The sequence below is a fragment of the Pimephales promelas genome, chromosome 4 (genome assembly GCF_988280905.1).
Source record: "Pimephales promelas chromosome 4, fPimPro1.hap1.1, whole genome shotgun sequence".
Classification (NCBI taxonomy): domain Eukaryota; kingdom Metazoa; phylum Chordata; class Actinopteri; order Cypriniformes; family Leuciscidae; genus Pimephales; species Pimephales promelas.
In genome coordinates, this window is record NC_142772.1 from 1040551 (window position 1) to 1063612 (window position 23062).

General features: G+C 34.4%; 1 pseudogene; it reads left to right on the forward strand.

Annotated features, from left to right (window-relative positions):
* The first annotated feature begins 848 nt into the window (after positions 1-848).
* LOC148981531 (uncharacterized) overlaps positions 849-23062 on the forward strand; it is a 41864-nt pseudogene continuing 19650 nt past the window's right edge.

The window sequence follows — 23062 nt, forward strand, 5'->3', positions numbered from 1 at the left end:
TGACCCTAACCCTAACCCTACTTCGCAAAAAATATAGAATCCAAATTATAGAATAGATAGAATAAAAATCACAAGTATCAAAAATGATCACCAGGCTTTTGAGGAAGGTTTATCTGTTCATCTCTCAATCATTGTTTTGTATTACATGTTTTAATGCTTAGTTTTATGACCAAAGCTCTAGTTTCAAAACATCATCTCACTAAGATATATTATTGGCAGATATTGAGTGATGACTGATATTTATAAGCATTTAAACATTAAATATGATTCTGGATCTGGGGATTCACACTTTATCTGAGTCAAACCACTATTAACACATGCCCAGAAGAGCGTGATTGATTCAGCCATGCACTGACTAACTCTTGCTGCATTAATTACTGTCAGATGTATTGAATATGCGATGTATGCACAGCCACTAATTGTTTGTTCCATCCATCCATCCATCCATCTATCCATCTATTTACCCATCCATTGATCTATTTATCCATCCATCCATCCATCCATCCATCCATCCAAACATCCATCTATCCATCTATTTACCCATCCATTGATCCATCCATCCATCCATCCATCCATCCAAACATCCATCTATCCATCTATTTACCCATCCATTGATCCATCCATCCATCCATCCATCCATCCATCCATCCATCCATCCATCCATCCATCCAAACATCCATCTATCCATCTATTTACCCATCCATTGATCCATCCATCCATCCATCCATCCAAACATCCATCTATCCATCTATTTACCCATCCATTGATCCATCCATCCATCCATCCATCCATCCATCCAAACATCCATCTATCCATCTATTTACCCATCCATTGATCCATCCATCCATCCATCCATCTATCCATCCATCCATCCAAACATCCATCTATCCATCTATTTACCCATCCATTGATCTATTTATCCATCCATCCATCCATCCATCCATCCATCCATCCATCCATCCATCCATCCATCCATCCATTTATCCATCCATTTATCCATCCATCCATCCATCCATCCATCCATCCATCCATTTATCCATCTATTTATCCATCCATTTATCCATCAATCCATCCATCCATCTATTTACCCATCCATTGATCTATTTATCCATCCATCCATCCATCCATCCATCCATCCATCCATCCATCCATCCATCCATCTATCCATCCATCCATCCATCCATCCATCCAAACATCCATCTATCCATCTATTTACCCATCCATTGATCTATTTATCCATCCATCCATCCATCCATCCATCCATCCATCCAAACATCCATCTATTTACCCATCCATTGATACATCCATCCATCCATCCATCCATCCAAACATCAATCTCTCCATCTATTTACCCATCCATTGATCTATTTATCCATCCATCCATCCATCCATTTATCCATCTATTTATCCATCCATCCATCCATTTATCCATCAATCCATCCATCCATCTATTTATCCATCCATTTATCCATCAATCCATCCATCCATCCATTTATCCATCCATTTATCCATCAATCCATCCATCCATCCATTTATCCATCTATTTATCCATCCACTTATCCATCAATCCATCCAAACATCCATCTATCCATCTATTTACCCATCCATTGATCTATTTATCCATCCATCCATCTATCCATCCATCCATCCATTTATCCATCCATTTATCCATCAATCCATCCATCCATCCATCCATCCATTTATCCATCTATTTATCCATCCATTTATCCATCAATCCATCCATCCATCTATTTACCCATCCATTGATCTATTTATCCATCCATCCATCCATCCATCCATCCATCCATCCATCCATCCATCCATCCAAACATCCATCTATCTACCCATCCATTGATCTATTTATCCATCCATCCATCCATCCATCCAAACATCCATCTATTTACCCATCCATTGATCCATCCATCCATCCATCCAAACATCCATCTCTCCATCTATTTACCCATCCATTGATCTATTTATCCATCCATCCATCCATCCATCCATCCATCCATCCATCCATCCATTTATCCATCCATTTATCCATCAATCCATCCATCCATCCATTTATCCATCTATTTATCCATCCATTTATCCATCAATCCATCCATCCATCTTACCCTAATGCAAAAAAATCTCATTTTAATTATTAGTATTTTGCATTGATTTCTTTTATTTAAAAAATGCATCAAATTGCATCAACATTTCAACAAGCACTGCCATCATGCATATTAATAACTTTTTTTTGGATCCTTTCAACATAGAAGAAAATAAACTCAATAAGCTTCAATAACCTGCTGTATAAATATCAAGTATAAGTAGGCTATTTGTTGTGTTTTATTCTATATTATGCCTTAACTAATATTATAGTACATTGTCGTGCATTATTATTTAAAAGCATGTATGCGATGTATGCATCTTCATAATAACTGACTTAAAGGAAAGACTATTTTCCAGTTCATCATTAAAAGCGTTGAGAAATAAAAAAGCTGTTACCATATTATGTTTTCCATATTCTTTCACAAATTCATCCTGTGAATCATGAACGGTTTCGGCTGCAAGTCTTTATTCCTATTGTCTGTCTTTAAGCACAAGATCCAGTCAGGATTTGTTTTATGAATGTAACATCGTCTGCTTAAAAATAAATGCATAATGAGTTGCGTTCCAACTCTGTGTTTATCCTGTTAAGCCGCTTGTCTCTAACTAAGCTCTCTGATTTACTCTCCTTTGTTTCTCCACTCGTGGGAATTCAGAAAAAATCATCCAAAGGAAAACTGTAGAGCGTCGCCGATGATGGCACACAACCATGACTCGACCGGCCGCTTCGGATAACTGCATCTCCCAAACGAGGAAATGTAATGTAAATGTTATCATCAGCACTTGGTTGGCTATTTACACACATACTTATGTATATATGAAGTGTTCAGATGCAAAAGCCTCTAAATGCCATTTGAAATTTTCTTCTAAAATGACCATTTTTTATCAAGCTTGTATATTTAAGTTCAGTAATTTCACTTAAATGGCAATGAAGATTACCTATTAATTGTCATTTAAGTGAAATTACTGAACTTAAATATACAAGCTTGATAAAAATGGTCATTTTAGAAGAAAATTTCAAATGGCATTTAGAGGCTTTTGCATCTGAACTCTTCATATTTCTGTAATATATTTGGTATAGAAGCAACATTTTACTAGACAGGCAAATAATGAACCTTTATTCATTTTTAAAAATTTAAAATCATTTTTTTTTAAATCTTTTTAAAATCTTATCAGATTTTTTTTTTTTTTTGGATAATTTTGCCTGTGTCAATGCCAGCTGCATACATTTTGGTACAGGTGTGGGCTTTTATTCTACGTTTAATATTTCACCCCCATTTCCTTAAAAAAATCAATTTTGCAGTAGAAACACAAAATAGTTCCACTCATGACACAATTAAAACTGTAATTATGAATCCCAGGGCCATTTAACTAAATTAATGCAATCTTTATTAATATGCTTTCATTCTGTTGGCAAGGCTTCAAAGTTTATATATTTACTATTTTTTACCAGATGGTCCCATTTTCTCAAGTTTGGCCTATAAAAAAAAAAAAAAAAAAAAAACTCGCTTTATTGCTGTTTTCTGCTTATGCATTTTATAGAGCCAATTGGATAAATTATGCAGCTATAATTGTGTGTGTGTGTGTGTGTGTGTGTGTGTTGGCATGGATGTCAGACAAACAAATATTTGCATCTAATAGGGAATATCTTCGCCCGAACACACTCTCCCTGAAAGCTCATCGTTTGAGATATCAAGCGACAGCTTGTTTAGATTTATGCCTTTTATTTGCAACATGTTCATTAAATATATATTGTATACACAATATTGTTCATAAATCAATTTCATAAACTTAAACCTCTTTTGGTTTCACTTTAACAATAATCTGTTCTTTGAAATGAAACCAAACTAAAGTCTGAGCTCCTTTACATTTTTATGACATATTTTAGTCCTCAATGGACCTTTTTTTTTAAATGGAAACACTAGCGTTAAGGAAGAAATCATTGAATTTTCACTCAGAAATTGTTAGTAAATTTCCCAAATAAGGAAATGGCAAGTTCCTTTAAAAAAAAACAACAACAAAAAAAATCTCTTTTTTTGGGATTCCCTGGGATCGGGTGTTGAGGGTAATTGGCCAAAAGACCCCAGTCTCCTAAACCGCATCATAGCACCTTTTATCAGGTTTAAAAGTGCAATGGAGACACAGAGGATTAAAGCCCGCAGCAAACTTATTTAAACACTGAAGTATGCAAATTGCTCTAGATGCTCACACACACACACACTTGTTGGTTTCTTCTAGTTGTAGGTAATGGTTAAGCACACAGCCACGGGCCGTTGCTTTGATGGCACTTCTGGGCTTTAAAGCCTCATGAATCGGCGAGTCCCAGAGACGAGGTTTATCTGCACATCAGCAGGAACTGAGAGTTTCTCTGAGAGCCTCTTTGGGTTTTGTGTCACGGCTACGGCTCGGAGAATCCTCATGCATATCGTGTTCTGTAATGTGTGTTTGGTTAGAGGGCTTTTTGAAGGGAATTGCATTAGCTCTGTTTTCTTTTACTTTATCATTGAACTTTTAATAATGATGAAAGAGCACTGCGCCGCGTTTTCATTCAGAACAAACAAGAAGCACAGCTGTAAAAATTAGTGTTCACAGGATTATAATTCTGAAGGCATTAAAGAAAATTAGAGCTGGTAATTTTGCCGACTTTTATGTTATCAAAGAGCAGTTCTGGATAATAATTATATGGATTACTTACAATTAGATACTACAGATAGAGTTATAACAATAACAGTAATAAATTATTTGTTGATTCTCCCTAATTCTTAATTTTCTTCTTTTTAATTTTCCTTTACTGATTATATATGTTCCGACATGATATAATTACACAAGAAACTAAGAAACTAAACTTTTATTTTATTTCATAAATACCAAATTATTTGTTCTAATGTACATTTTTAATTTATAATTCATATAATATAATTTATTTATTTTAATAGATTTTTACTTAAATTATTATTAATAAATTATTATTTAATTAATTATACATACATTTTCTGATGTAAGATTTAATGCACTTTATGCATTTGATAAATTATCAATGTTTTTTTTCCTGCATTTTCTTTATCAATATTTTATTAGATTATTTTATTCATCTCACAAAAGTGAGTACATCCCGCACATTTCACCAAACATTTTAGTAGATCTTCAATACTATGAAATGAAACTTTTTCTTTATTTTAGCGTAGTTAATATGGTACAGCAGTTCATATTTACTGTCCTCTGAAAATAACTCAACACATTATTGCCACAATATCTGGCAACACAAGTGAACATGTCAAATCTGTGTCCAAAAGGGAAGATGCAGATATTTTCCTGCGGTTCGGCCTCTCATTTACACCAAACCCCCGTTTTTATCACATAAAACGATTATTTCGAAATGTATTTAATGTGTGGCCGTGTCGACTGGGAGAAACGGGGTTTTAGCTTCTCAAACGTCACATTGAGCGCCCAGTTATGACGGCGATTTATGCGGGTTGATGTAAACTAAGTTTTTTGAAAACGATGTTGTGTCTCGAAGACACCGTCTCGCATTTTTAATGCAAAACAAAGTTAAAGTTAACTCAATAATGGGGATTCAGTTTGCCAAACAGCTGTTCAAGAAAGAAAAGATGCTCCCAAAACGAATAAACACTATCCTTTTTTATATTCCCATGCAAACAATAATGATTGTCAATACAAGAAAAAAGAAAATCAACAAAAATCAACAAAACAATGTAACGGATAGGTGACCAAAAAATTGGTCATTAGGTTGCACAATTCAATAAAGTGTAAATTGATGTCTTATCTGGTCATCAAACAATGTCCAAAGTTGAAGCAGTCCCTTAGTTGATGAATAACTAATCAAACCATTTGCGATGAAATCACTCCAAACGATAGCAGTTCTCATGCATCAGACTCTTCCAAATCAGGAACAGTTTTCTAACGTTCCATTTTGGTTGTGGGAACGTTAATTTAAAATGTTCTAAAAACGTGGAAATGTCCAGTTTGCTTAACGTTGCTGGAACGGTGTCTTAATGTTTGCAGAACGTTGCTGGGACGTTAGCATAATGTTGTTAGAACGTTATCCTAAGGTTAGCATAATGTTGCTGGAACGTTATGAGAACGTTTATCAAACACAAATAACGTGATAAAGACGTTCCGATAACGTTGTTCTAAGAATGTTTTTTATCAACGTAATGAGAACGTTCATCAAATACAAATAACGTGATAAAGACGTTCCAAGAACGTTGTTCTAAGAACGTTTTCTCTCAACGTTACAAGAACGTTAATAACGTTATATGAACGTTCCGAAAACATTATTTTAATAACGTTTTGTCCTAACATTTACACAACTTTTAAAGAACGTTAGTGAATGTTCTCTGTTAGCTGGGTGGAGACATGGCCAGTCGTCATCTTGCCGGTGTGTGTGAGGTCGTTATCGTGGCGTTCGGCCCAGTTTCTGAAGGGAGCGCATCATGTTCTGCTTCAGGATGTCACAGTACATGTTTCCCTCAATCCAGACCCAGACCAACACCATGCTCAGCACAATGTTCTTACTACTCCTCACCAGTGCGTCGCCACACGAGCTGGACACCATCTGAGCCAAACCAGTTTATCTTGGGTTTGCGTGTTATATTAGCGATAAAGGGTGCCATGTGCGTAGTATAGCGCCTTTTTGCTAACAGGGAACGTTCCCAGAACATTCACTAACGTTCTTTAAAAGTTGTGTAAATGTTAGGACAAAACGTTATTAAAATATTGTTTTCGGAACGTTCATATAACGTTATTAACGTTCTTGTAACGTTGAGAGAAAACGTTCTTAGAACAACGTTCTCGGAACGTCTTTATCACGTTATTTGTATTTGATGAACGTTCTCATTACGTTGATAAAAAACGTTCTTAGAACAACGTTATCGGAACGTCTTTATCACGTTATTTGTGTTTGATAAACGTTCTCATAACGTTCCAGCAACATTATGCTAACCTTAGGATAACGTTCTAACAACATTATGCTAACGTTCCAGCAACGTTCTGCAAACATTAAGACACCGTTCCAGCAACGTTAAGCAAACTGGACATTTCCACGTTTTTAGAACATTTTAAATTAACGTTCCCACAACCAAAATGGAACGTTAGAAAAACGTTCTCAGAACCTAACTTTGTTAGCTGGGTAGCGTTTTCTGTGACGCTAAAGGATGAGAGCGGGCTGGTATTTCATGTTTACTTCATGCTCAAGATCACTTTAGAATGAGGAACTTTTAAATATTAAACAAATTATAAATAACTAGCATGAAGGCGTGTGAAAATATGTTTCACGGGAAAATTTCCAAAGTAACGCATTAATGTAACGAATGTGTGTGTGTGTGAGAGAGAGAGAAAGTGTGTGTGTACGTGTTGCATGTCACTATAGTGATATTCGCAGTTATTCATTTCACCGACGGCTGTCCTGGACTCTCATTATGATCGATGTGTGTGTGTGTGTGTGTGTGTAATGTGATGGATGTTCTGTTTCCGCTTATAAAGGAAAGGAGTCTCTCTTCCTCGCCGTGTTTTCATTTAAAGATTTCCTCCAAGCATTATTTCATATTACCGCTCTCAAATCTCCAGGCTAGAGCGCCACCAGTTTCAATTTCACTTGAAAAATGAGAAGGGAAAAGCTCCTTCTGCCCCGGCGTAAACATGTGTCAGAGCGATACTTCATTCTGGGAATCATGAAACACGGTCAATACTCAACATAAAATGATCAACATGACCGTGAGGCTGTTGAATATGCACAGATTTACCTTGAAGAGGCTCGGGATTCCTCCCCCTTACACAAACACTCGTAACTGGTCCTGACACACGTCATGTATTTTGATCTGATTGGTTCAGAAACACCAGCGATTTCAAAGCGTGTTTTTGAGTCTGTCTTTGGTTCACTGCAGTTTTAAGGCGGAAATACTCAGCAATGCTGTCCACTTATCAACACACACATGTTTAAGCGTATTAAAACACCACATAAACAACATTAAACGCTGGATTTACACCACAGGGGGACTTTAAGTAACATGTACTTACTATAGGGTTTGGATTAGGGTTAGTTTTATGCAATTATGCATAATTTAGTACTAAAATAAATGCATGTATTATGTGTAACAAAGAGACTGTAAAATAAAGTGTTACCCACTTATTTTTTTACAAGGGATCAATGGTTATGTAACAATAATCACATATACTGTATAATTAGCAGGTAAATATGTCATAATATCATTCGCTTGTTGGATAGTGTAAATCAGGCCTAAATGATGTTTGACTGTGCAAACATTAAATGGAATTTTATTGGACTAAAATAATTATATTTTACAGTAGATTCCCACATTTGCTGCCTTAAAGTCTCGTGTCTTGATGAGTTGGAGAGTCGTAGGGATTAATTTGTTATGATAAATGCCATTTAGCGAAATAAGATCAATATTTCACTCTCAGCATTTCTGCAGTCGAGCGTCTGTGGAAAGACTGTACGTCTGAGTCACCGATCCCGTGGGAAAACCCAAATGAGATTCTGAAGTGGTTTTCCAACAGAGAAAGCATCAGGAATGTTTTCGACGGGTTAGTAAAACAAGAACGACTCATTCTTTGCATTTGATTTAAAACCACTTCTGAACTACATTTCTACGGGTGGAGAATCTGTCAAGCAAACAAAACATTAATATTTTTTTTTTCCCAGGCAATAACTACAGACTTGAGATTGCAAATATTTGGCAGAGCAAAGCGAGTGATGCCGGATTTGCATTTAAGAATAAACAATTCCTCCGGTCTCTAAATGAGATGTTGCAGCATGTGCAAACAGAAAAGCACTGAACTGTGAACGAGAACAATAATCAGGAGGAACAGGGAAAACGAAAGCACACTTTCCCTTGAAGAAAACAGGAATGAGATGAGGAGAGTGGCTCTTTAAATCAAGTGAAGTGCGGTTCAAACCGCACCGAATGAATCAAAAGCTCTCATTGATCAAGCCATTGATTAGGATTTGGTGTTTAATTAAAGCTGACACAGTGTGGTGACGTCTCTTTAAACACCGTCAGTGATGTAATCACCATTGAAGACCAATTACCTCAGGAAACAGTGCGAGGCAGCCGGGGTTCAGCTTCTTTCTAAATTGATTTGAGTTTGGACTGGAATCTATAGAAGTTTGTTTTCACCACGGAATAAAATATTTTCAAAGATTATTGCAACTCTTTGTCTCACAATTGCGAGTTATGAAGTCAGAACTACATGACATTAACGTGCAATTCTGAGGAAAAAAACATCAAAATAATATAAATCATATAAATTGCAACGTTATATCTCACAATTCTGACTTTAAATCTGGCAATTCTGACATTAAAATCCCGCAATTCTGACTTTATAACACAATTCTGACCTAATTTCTCGCAATTCTGACTTTATAACACAATTCTGACTTAATTTCTCGCAATTTTGACTTTATAACACAATTCTGACTTAATTTCTCGCAATTTTGACTTTATAACACAATTCCGACTTAATATTACAAAATTGTAACTTTATATCTCGCAAGTTTGACTTTATAACTTGCAATTGCGACTTTATAACTCACAATTCTGACTTTATAACATAATTCTGACTTTATATTGAATTCTGACTTAATTTCTCACAATTTAGACTTTATAACACAATTCTGACCTAATTTCTCGCAATTCTGACTTTATAACACAATTCGGACTTAATTTCTCGCAATTTTGACTTTATAACACAATTCCGACTTAATATTACACAATTGTAACTTTATATCTCGCAGGTTTGACTTTATAACTTGCAATTGCGACTTTATAACTCACAATTCTGACTTTATAACATAATTCTGACTTTATATTGAATTCTGACTTAATTTCTCACAATTTAGACTTTATAATACAATTTTTACTTACAACACGCAATTCTGACTTAATATTACGCAATTGTAACTTTATATTACCCGATTGCGACTGTATATCACGCAATTGTGACTTTATATCTCACAAATTTGACTTTATATCACACAATTGCAACTTTATTTCTTGTAATTTTGACTTTATAACTCACAATTCTGACTTTATATCATGCAATTCTGACTTTAAATCTCACAAATTTGATTTTACAACTTGAAATTTGGGGTACTAGCGATGAAAATTAGCTCTTTTAGCTAACTCGGGTACATTTACATTGTTCTGATGTTGATTAATGTACACTGTCCCCTTTCAAATAAATAAATTAATTAAAAAATTGCGACTTTATATCACGCAATTGTGACTCTATATCACACGACTCTATTTGTCGCAATTTTGAATTTATAACATGCAATTCTGACTTAATATTACACAATTGTAACATTATATCATGCAATTGCGACTATACATCTTGCAATTCTGACTTTATAACACAATTCTGACTTTATTTCTCACAATTTTGACTATCACAATTGCGACTTTATTTCTTGCAATTTTGACTTTATAACATGCAATTCTGACGTAATATAGTGCAATTGTAACTATATCATGCAATTGCGACTTTATTTCTTGCAATTTTGACTTTATATCATGCAATTCTGACTTTATAACACAATTTTGACTTTATATCTCGCAATTCTGACTTTATATCTCGCAATTCTGACTTTATATCATGCAATTGTGACATTTCATTACGCAATTCTGACTTTATATCATGCAATGGCGACTTTTTATAATGCAATTCTGACTTTATAACACAATTCTGACTTTACATCACACAATTGTGACTTCATTTATCGCAATTTTGACTTTATAACACTCAATTCTGACTTATTATTATGCAATTGTAACTTTATATCACGTGATTGCGACTTTATATCTCTATAAGTTTGACTTTACAACACACAATTGTGATTTTTTTGAGCTATAAACGTTTAAACTTCAGCATCAGGATGTAAACATGCGATAGATGGAGTTTGAGTTTAAGTTACCAAAAAGCTCTTAAATTCAGATTTTTTTCCATCATCTCACAAAAATGTCACAGAATCTGCCAATAGATGAAGCTCTTCTTTTATTCCCCGTCACGACATTGACTCTCCCAACAAACTTTGAAAGGAAAACATGTCTTTGCAAGCATTGTTCACAAACTCACAAAAATGTTCACGGAAAAAGAAACTTGAAAGGAAATAAATATGAGGAATTATCACAAGTGTTTTTGTAATTGTGTTTTCTCCTCATGATTGGACTGTCACTCAACAGCGATGAATATGCCGAAAAAAGACATCGGTGTGTGTTTGTGCTTCAAAGACACACAGATAAACAGAGGACGACAATAGCCGACAAACAGAAATAGGTTTATGGAAATGATGGGGTCTCGAACAGCCGAGACATACAGTAGCAAACATGCTCTTTCAGATTTATTTAGGAGATGTCATTTGTGATTCTTTCATATGTTAAACGTTCAAGAGCTGCGAATCTCCTGCATGTCTCCTCATGCATCCTATTAGTTCATTTTGTGACTGTGAACTGAGTTTTATGGCATTTAGTTTATCTAAAGTCCAAAAGTTGACAAAAATTATTTATTTGGTCTAGCATATACAGTACACACACATGTAATAAATGATTGTTTGTTTAACTTAAAAAAAGTAAGTTAACTGGTTACCTTCAAATTTTGAGTTCATTTAAATATATATTTTTTAAGTTATTACAAAGAAGGGGATTGGTTAAATCAACAGAGTTGCAAATGCTATTATGTTATCTTAACCTCATTAATTATCTAATTATCTCATTTGAAAAAAATCTAAAAAAAAAAACAAAACAAAAAAACATTGTGATAAAAAATCATGAAAATATTTTTTTTAACAGTGCACATGTAAAATGTATTTCTTTGTAGAACGAGGAGCAAAAGAGCGCAAACGAATCTGAACAAGTGGAGTGTGGGAAGGTTTAACATAAATATAAACAAACAAACAAATAAACACATAAATAAATAAATAAATAAATAAATAAATAAATAAATAAATAAATAAATAAATAAATAAATAAATAAATAAATAAATAAATAAATAAATAAATAAATAAATAAATATATATATATATATATATATATATGCAGGGCTACCAACTCTCACACACTCTCTGGTAATACACACCGTTTCCATGCCAACACATCCGATCTCATCATCTCGAAAAAAAAAAAAAAAAAAAAAAAAAAACATTTTATCGTGGAATTCAAACAATAAATGTGTTGTTAACACTTTACAATAAAGTTGATTAGTTAATGTACTAACTAACAATGAGCAATACATTTGTTACAGTATTTGATAATCTTTGTTAATATTAGTTCATGTGAGTGTTTGTTCATGTCAGTTGCATTATCTAATATTACAAATACAACTTTTAATTAATTCTTAAATTAATTAATGCTGTATTATTATTCATGTTAAGTAATTAATGTTATCTAATGAACCTTATGGTAAAGTGTTACCAATATGTTTTTGTGGCTCATTTCTTCCGCTTTACTACGAGTTATAGCACCAAATAAACAAGAATAAAAATCGGAAGCAAATGTTGAAAGAGTCTGTACAGCTTAATCAGCGTTATCATTAATAATAATAGTCATAACAATGCTTCCAACATCGCATATTGCAAGACAACAGGAGTGAGCAGTTTACATTGAGGTTCAGCATTAAACAGATGCAGTGTATGGAGAAGTGATTAATGCAGACGCACGAGCAACAGAAATCCCTGCAGCTGCAGACGCCCAGAACAGATGCAACATTATTCAAAGCAGTGTGCAAACAAAACCATGATGAATGTTTTGTTTCCGTCGAGCTGCATACACACACACATACACACACACACACACACACACACAACGCAACAACCACCTCTGAAATCTATAACAATGCATTTATGCACAGGCTTTTTCAATAGTCTCAGTGCGGCCTGATTCACTGCATCAGACTGCATCGGCTGATAGTGTGTGTGTGTGTGTGTGTGAGAGAGAGAGAGATCTTACTGGGTTTTGATTTATTTCATCGTTCCCCGTGGTCTACGGAGCACTCAAAAAGCGCTAATGCCATGTATCGGGACAGGAGCCATAAATCACACGCTCAGCTGAAGAGGAGACGCCGCTCTGTGAGTCTGACACTGAACTCTGAACCCTAGAGACCCTCAGCAGAGAGAGAGAGAGAGAGAGAGAGAGAGAGAGAGAGAGAGAGAGAGAGAGAGAGAGAGAGAGAGAGAGAGAGAGAGAGGGCTGAACCCTCTTTTCCATTAAACTGCTCTCTGTACTTATTGTATATATCTTTTTTTATTTTTTTTATTTATTTATTGTGATATATTTATGCATAATATGGAAATGTTTGGATATGGATCTGGATATGGTAATGGATCTGCCTCTTGGCAAGAGTCTCTTGAGTTTATGAGAATAAAAAGTATCAGAATTTGTTAAAAATTCATAAAAAAATTTGCTCTTACTATATATTAAAGTCCCCCTTAAAACTCATCTTTGATCATCAAATTTATATATAATTTTTTTTTCCTTGAAAAAAAGTCGTCATACCTTAAAATATCTTGAATGTAACTTGACACCCTTCCCTCATTTAGTATGCGCGGTTCTATGAATATGCAAATGAGCCCCGCCCACACCCACTCACTCACTCAGAGATCCACTGGTTGACGATCACACGTTGATCTGATTGGTTACAAGGTGGTTTGTGAAGTCAGAAACACCAGCGATTTCAAAGCGTGTTTTTGTTTTAAGGAGGAAATACTCAGCAATGCTGTCACATAGTGTGTGTTAAAGCGTATTAAAAACAAAACCCCAAATTCAAAATTACAAATTTGTGAAAAGGTTTTCATAAGCCGTATGCCATAATAATCAAAATGATAACAAATAAAGGCTTGAAATATCTCACTTTGCATGTAATATGCTTTATCTAATCAATAAAATTGTGGCAACTATTAATTAAATTTAGAATCGAGTAATAATTAATCAACTTAATTCCTTAAAAGTTAACAATTTAAAAAGAGTAAAGTTTACACCCAAAAATGTAACAAAAACAGTCATTTTAAAACAAACCTAAAACAAACATAATCGTGACTTAAATGTACGTTTTTTGTTTGTTTGTAGTTGGTGTAAGTTTTACCAACCCGATCCCACGACCAAATCGTACGAACTCGACGAATGATTAAAAAGTGGCTAAATCGTAACAATTCATACGAATTAGTATGATTTTGCTAAATCGTACATATTTTACTCGTATGAATTCATACGAATGACCTACCCCTGACCCCGCCCCTAAACGTAACCGTCACGTGTGTTTAGACAAATCGTACAAATTCGTACGAGTGAGGTCGTACGAATTAGACACTTTTTAATCATTCGTCGAATTCGTACAAATTGGTCGTGAGATAGTGTTGGTTTTACCAACCCGATCTCACGACCAAGTCGTACTAATTCGACGAATGATTAAAAAGTGGCTAATTCGTAACAATTCATACGACCTCACTCGTACGAATTAATACGATTTTGCTAAATCGTACATATTTTACGAATTGGCCAATTCGTATGAATTCGTACGAATGACCTACCCCTGACCCCGCCCCTAAACCTAACCATCACGTGGGTTTAGACAAATCGTACGAATTAGTACGAGTGAGGTCGTACGAATTAGCCACTTTTTAATCATACGTCGAATTCGTAGTGTTGGTTTTACCCATTTTAAATGGTTAGCTTTTAAGGAATTAATTTGATTAATCATTACTCTAATTTGTTCAATTTAATTAATAATATTGCTTGGAATCTGTTTCCACATTTTTTTTTTTTATTAAATAAAGCGTATTTGTTTTTTCAGTATTAGTTTCACCTTTAAGTTGAATTACTGAAATAAATGAACTTTTGCGAGCTTCGAGTTTCGCCTTATTGATATTTAGAAAAAAATCGAAAAAGTTTCGCGCAAATCTGTAATGGAAACTTTCCCAGTGACAGTGTGTGTGTGTGTGTGTGTGTGTGTGTGTGTTTTAACATTGAGTATAATGTTTGTCAGTGTGTGAAGCCATGCTTGGACTTCTGTGAAATCGAAACATCCACAGGAAATTAGAAATCTGGACTCGGTGAGCTTTATAAATCAGTCAAACTGGGGGCATGATTTCACCACCTTTGTCTCTGCAAATCTGTTGAGGACACAAAAGAAGATTTCCCAGCATATGCCGGTGAACTTTGGGATCTGCAGAAGTGCTGAATGTGAAAATGTTTGTGTGACGCACAAACACCTGCTTTCTACTTTTAGCTTGTGCTTGTGTTTGTGTTTGAGCAAACACGCGGATCTCTCATCTCGCGTGACAAACCCGCCGAAGTCTCTGGCTAATGCTCACAGAATCCATTTGTGAAAGACATCAAATGAAGACCATTGGCTTTAGTCTTGTGAAGCTCAATATTCCAGTCAATGTTGCACCTGGTAAACAGATCAATAGGTCTCATTTCCCTGTGGCCAGTCGTTAATTAAACCGTGCCGTTCATTAAAGGTGAAAAATAAGATCAAACGACTGTAAATGGATGTAGTCTGTCCTTGGAGGACTGTGAAGGAGATGTATGGATGGGTCTTCAATCTCTGCGTGTCACCGGATAATGATGGCAACGGGAGTTTCATAATCCAAAAAAAAAAACAACAACAAATATGCAGTGAAACACATTCAAAATGTGTATTTATTAGGGCTGTGCAAAAATTAATTGCGATTAATCGCATTCAAAATAAAAGTCTGTGTTTACAGACTGTGTGCTGTATATAATTATTTTGTATATATAAATACACACACATGCATGTATATATTTAAGAAAATGTGTTATTCATATATAACATATTTATATTCATATGACATTTATTTATATATACAGAATTTAAGCACAAATAATTCTTAAATATATACATGCATGCAGGTATTTATATCTACAAAATAATTATATACAGCACACACAAATATATTATGTAAACGCAGACTTTTATTTTGGATGCGATTAATCGCAATTAATTTTTGCACAGCCCTAGTAAAAATGCTCATTTTATCATTAGATCATAATGAATTCAAACTGAAATGAAAGATAACTCATCTTTACAGTGATTTAGGACAGAATCACACGTTACTCATGACACTAATTAAATATAAATACATTAGGACACTAAACACATCATACTATTTTTAATTGTAGTTTTCAATGATATTATGCAGCTAAACAACATTGTGTCCCTTGTAAAAATGATTTGGGTAACACTACTTATGCATAACATGACACATGATTAACCCATAAAGGGCTTTCTTAAGTTTGATCATTTATCTACTATGTCGTGTTTATGACAGGTTATGATGTATTGGTTTATGTCAAGTTTTTATCTCAAACAATCTCAGATTTGCATTAAAAGCCGAATGACACTTAATGACAGTTGTCATAAACATGCATAATATTCATGTTCATATTCGTGTCATGTCAGTCTTATGCACACCCCTTCAAGTCAAATGTATTTTAGATAATAGAATATACAAATAAAAGCTGTACTTGGAGATAATATATTAAAGTGCATTTAAAGAAAGCACACTTTCAAATCTTAAGGACAGCTTTAAAAGGTGCACTTTTTTTGTAATGATGTGAAATTAAATGTTTTACTTTAACATGCATTATGAATCCAAAAGCACATGATTATAAATGCACTAAATTGCAAAGTCATCAATACAAATGTGTATTTTTCAATAGAAATGCAATGAAAATGCATTTGCTTGTTATTTAGCATTTTAACCATATTTCAAAAACAATAGGATGATAGTAATGATGCAATTTCATATACCGATGTACTTAAGTCCTACTTAAGTGAATCAAATAACACTCTAAAGATCAGCTAAAGGCATTTGAAACTAATTTAAACAAAACAAATTAGCATTTAATTAATTGTAATGAACATGCAACCCAGACAGCAACATTGTGTAGGTCCAGATCCGAGCCGGTCTGGGAATTAAATGTCTGAAAACATTGAATTTGATTTTTTTTTATTATTTCGAGCAATTTTGTGACATTCAAAGGCAATAAGAACCAAAAATGAATCAATTGCTCGAAACATAGTGGGAAGAAGTTGGACTTATTTAGACCCACCCCGGACATTATACAGTCAGTACACACTTAAGTTAAAGTATATTCTTTTAAAGTACAGTATTTATAGAATAAGTGCGTTTTAAAAGTATGCTAATGTAAATGTATAGCTGGAATGAAATGCATGTTGAATGCAATATACAAATGCAGTTTCATCTGCCAGATTTAGTCCCAGTGCATTCTGGGATTGCTTACTCCTCAAAGAATGCATGTAATACTGCCACTGGATTTATACACACTTTGCACAAATGCTACTTTTATTCTGGTGAACACTTGACATAAATATTTGTTTTCTCTGTATACTGGAAATACAGCCTTTGCTGATGTCTTGGGCTCTGTGGTGGTCGGACTCGGTAACAACATTATTTCCAATTTCTCTCTTTCTCTTTCAGACAAATGATAAAGAGGCACTCTCCCATCACGAGCTCGTGGAGCCCAAGGTTACTCACCTTATTGGACGTCTAACCCTGCGAGCGCTCGATGTGACGGATGCCCTCAATATTGTCATTCATGAAGTCTCCAGCCGCCTGTAACTGGTTGAACGGTAAAGAGGATCTGGAACGCCTGAAATGCATTATCCTGACAGATGAAAACACGCTGTCTGAGGAGTTTGCTTTTTATACACACACTTAGAACACAATGTCATATTTCGGTCTGTTTCTCGGATATGTGTGTGAAAACTGTACACTACGTGTGATCTGCTCTGCTCAATGATCTTTAGCAAACAAGAGCTGTTAAACCATGTCTGTGAGCTGGATCATGTGGAAGCTTGTAACGTTTCCACCACAGAATGAAACATTTTAAAAGATAACTACGAATTTTTATACAACAATTGCAACTTTATATCTCACATTTCTGACTTTGCATCTACTGTATCTCACAATTCTGACTTTAAATCTCCAAATTGTGAGTTTATATCATGCAATTCTGACTTCTGAATTCTGATCTATCTCGCAATCTTTGTGAGGTATAAAGTAGAATTGCGAGGTAAAAATTCAGTATTGTGAAATATAAAGTTGAATTGTGAAATATAAAGTTGAATTGTGAGATGTAAAGTCAGAATTGTTAGATAGAAAGTAGAATTGAGAGATATAAAGTCAGAATTGTGAGTTATAAAGTAGAATTGTGAGATATAAAGTATAGAATTGAGAGATATAAAGTAGAATTGTGACATAAAATATAGAATTGTGAGAACGAAAATAGAAAATCTAGAAAATAGAATTTTGAGATAGAAAGTAGAATTGAGAGATATAAAGTCAGAATTGTGAGATAGAAAGTACTGTAGAATTGTGAGATAGAAAGTATAGAATTGTGAGATAGAAAGTATAGAATTGTGAGATAGAAAGTAGAATTGAGAGATATAAAGTCAGAATTGTGAGATAGAAAGTACTGTAGAATTGTGAGATAGAAAGTATAGAATTGTGAGATAGAAAGTATAGAATTGTGAGATAGAAAGTAGAATTGAGAGATAGAAAGTAGAATTGTGAGATATAAAGTCAGAATTGTGAGATAGAAAGTAGAATTGTGAGAAATAAAGTATAGAATTGTGAGATAGAACGTAGAATTGTGAGATAAAAAGTAGAATTGTGACATATAAAATATAGAATTGTGAGAACGAAAATAGAAAATCTAGAAAATAGAATTTTGAGATAGAAAGTAGAATTGAGAGATAGAAAGTCAGAATTGTGAGATAGAAAGTACTGTAGAATTGTGAGATAGAAAGTATAGAATTGTGAGATAGAAAGTAGAATTGTGAGATAGAAAGTCAGAATTGAGAGATAGAAAGTAGAATTGTGAGATATAAAGTCAGAATTGTGAGATAGAACGTAGAATTGTGAGATATAAAGTATAGGATTGTGAGATAGAACATAGAATTGTGAGATAAAAAGTAGAATTGAGAGATATAAAGTAGAATTGCGAGGTAAAAATTCAGTATTGTGAAATATAAAGTTGAATTGTCACCTTTAAAGTTGAATTGTGAGAAATAAAGTCAGAATTGTGAGATAGAAAGTAGAATTGTGAGATATAAAGTATAGAATTGAGAGATATAAAGTCAGAATTGTGAGATAGAAAGTAGAATTGTGAGATACAAAGTAGAATTGTGAGATAAAAAGTAGAATTGAGAGATAGAAAGTAGAATTGTGACATAAAGTATAGAATTGTGAGAAAGAAAGTAGAATTGTGAGATAAAAGTAGATTTGAGAGATAGAAAGTAGAATTGAGAGATAGAAAGTAGAATTGTGAGATATAAAGTCAGAATTGTGATATAGTAGAATTGAGAGAGAGAGTAGAATTGTGACATAAAGTATAGAATTGTGAGATAAAAGTAGAATTGAGAGATAGAAAGTAGAATTGAGAGATAGAAAGTAGAATTGTGAGATAGAACGTATAGAATTGTGAGATATAAAGTCAGAATTGTGATATAGATAGTAGAATTGAGAGAGGGAGAGTAGAATTTTGACATATAAAGTATAGAATTGTGAGATAGAAAGTAGAATTGTGAGAATAAAAGTAGAATTGAGAGATAAAAAGTAGAATTGAGAGAGAGAGAGTAGAATTGGGAGATAAAGTCAGAATTGATTTTAACTCGCAATTGTGAGAAAAGAAGTCACAATTACTCAAAAGTCTAACTCAAAGTATACAATCAATTTTTCTATTATATACATCATGCATTTTGTAGCTAAGCATAATTCTATTGCCAACTCTATTAAACTCAATTGGGAGCATTGACATTAGCAGATATCAGTTATGATGTTGGTAACAAACATCAAGGCTGAAATGTTTCTTTTTCCTAATTTGAATTATTTTCCAGTTTCCTCACCCCTGCAATATTCTGGACACGCAGACTGGGATTTCGTATGAACAATTCAAGCTATTCACGTCTTTAAAAAAAAAATCGTTTGATTATATAAACTGTTTATATTTATGCACATCTTTATCACTTTTTGCGTGGGTAAAATACATTATGAGTTATGTAAAATGCATTTGATATCAGACACTACCTCGAATGGAAAAGTCATTGCACTGTCTGTGAGACTTTGTTTTGCCTGTGTGCATTTTCTTATCATAAAGCTTTATCATTTCTGTAGTTTAAGTGGAGAGAGCACATTTATCACCGAGGCTCAGAGATAAAGTCTAATATCCCCAGCAGTACAGTAGCCTCTAAAAAATATTAACCGATATTTGTGCACAGAGTGGACACCCAATGCTGTTTATAACATGACCTCCATTAAAAACAAAATGACACCTGCAACAAACCTGTTAATTGACAGTTCTTTTAAATAGTGAATACATACAAAACAATTATGTGCTGATAAATGTCACAATAGCTGTGACGAGACATCCACACATGCATTGTCACAGAGTCAAATCAGAATTACACTTGTGGAAAATAAGTATACTTCACCCCAAAATGAAAACTCTGTCAGTAATGACTCTCCCTCATGTCGTTTCAACCCTGTAAGACTTTTGTTCATCTTCAGAACACAAATGAAGATATATTTGATTAAATCTAAGAGCTGGATCACTCCTCCACAGGCTTCTTAAGGGATCGAAACTGGCCGGCCCAAAAGTTATTAAAGACATCGTTAAAATAGTGTGAGTGACAGCAGTGGCTCAACCTTAAGATTATTTTTGTGTGCAAAAAACCAAACAAACAAACAAAAATAACGACTTTATTCAACTATTCATTTCCTTCTCTGTGGGCCGTGAGATTTCACATAGTGATATTGCGCAAAGCTTCTGTGCTGCACGTCACCATTGGCCGACGCTGGTCATGTGTGTGTGATGCGTGCGACACACAACCTAAAAGCTTTGTGTAGTTTCACTATGTGAAATCAAATCTCAAGGCCAACAGAGAAGAGAATGAATAGTAAAGTCGTTATTTTTTTGTGCTCAAAAAGTTGCAATGCTGTCGACTTGATGAATTCTTAAAGCGTATTAAAAACACCACATAGACACATAAACAACTTTAAAAGCTGGATTTTCAACACAGGGGGATTTGAAGTGTTGAAATTACATTACTGGGTAACACTTTATTTCGATAGTCCACTTTAGACATTCTACTAAGTATAAGTAACTTTTCAACTACATGTCAACTAACTGTCATTAGAGTATCAGTAGACTGTCAGCTTAATATATGCTAACACTTTATTTTGTTTGTCCCCCAACAGACGTTCAACTGACTAAAAGTAACTTGGCAACTACAAGTAAACTTATTCTCCTAACCCAAAAGCCTAAACACCTAACCCTAACCTAACAGTCTACTATAATATACTAATACTCTAATGAGAGTTAGTTGACATGTAGTTGAAAAGTTACTTATAATTAGTAGAACATCTAAAGTGACAATAGAAATAATTACTGCATCTAATCTTTTGTCACTGGTGCACATTCAGAATCTGTTTGCTATCAACACTGTATATTACAGTGTCCTAGTCATGTACTTACCATAGTAATAACAGCAAATTATACACTTCATTGATGTTGTAAATTTTGTTTTATTGATGGGTAAGTACTTGTAAATGGAAAAAATGTAAGCCCTCCTTTAATATATTTCTATGTGATTTTACTCAAATGTTTCAGAGCTTCAAATATTTCAAAAAACGTAATAGAAAGTTTGAAACCTTATGTCACTCTTTATCAAAATATTTACTTTTTTAGTATTTTAATTCCTTTCATGTATACTGGCTATGTGATTGTTTTGACCCTTGACCCTTGCTCCTTTTTTTTTTCTTTTTTTTTTCTTCTTTCTAAATCCATACTCTGTATTGATCTAAATGGAAGTGTCTTACAGTTTTTGTATGTTCCCTGTCTTGTTCTGTACATAATGCAAAAAAAAAAAAAAAGCATAATTATGCATAATTAACTGCAACCAACCCTCAACCAAACCCTAATCCTACCCAAACCCTATAAGTGCATGCATATACTTAAATAATATTACTTAGTACTTAAATATATAATTACACTGTAACAATGGCACCTTAAAATAAAGTGCAACCCAGTTTTGCATTGGCAGTGTCTTGTTTTTGGATGTGAGAAGCTGCTGGCCCCATCGGTCCTTATCCAAATCTCCACGCGCTCCACTGACCACTGGATTCTGCTCGGTCACACATTAATTGGTCAATCAGCCAGCGCTCGTCCCTCTGAAGCAGAAATAAATGGAAAGCAACTGGCTCTCTGGCTCTCTGGTGTATTCCTGTGCTTGTTAGTGGCGTAAATTGTCTGGCGAAGCCTCCGGGGAGTTTTTCAGGAAACAGGTGTTTATTTAACCCGAGTCTGCAAATTGGCTTTGAGGGGAGAAAATTTCAGTGCAAAGAGAGAGAGAGAGAGAGAGAGAGGCAGCAGGTAGTGAGGAGGAATATTTGCTTTGACAGGCGAGTCGATTAAGCAAATGTCCTTATCAAGCGGGTTTGCTCATACGCCAGTGTTCACAGCTGTGAGCGTGTTCCTCCGCTGGCATGGAAGTGGATTTAAATCACATTTGGCCACATTGGTCGGGGGTGTCGCCCCAAACCATAATCGTTACCGAATCATGAATATGCTAATGAGTAAAGTGTTATTGGCTGACACGTTAATGCATTAAAGCCTTTACGGTTAATGTGGTGATTGTAGACGTCTCCTCTTTTCAGACACTCTTCATATCCAGAGGCCTTGACTACTATATTCTTTACCATTTGATGTAAATGTACTTATTATGCAGGCTATTTGTTGGATCAACCGTAACCTTTTACTCATATACCATACAGTGAATGTATACATGTTTCTAGAACGACATAGTTTAAGTCTCCTTTGTTTTTCCACAGTTTTCTTCAACAATCGACGGCTCTCTACTTCCTCTACACACTTTTTAGACGTTTGTAAA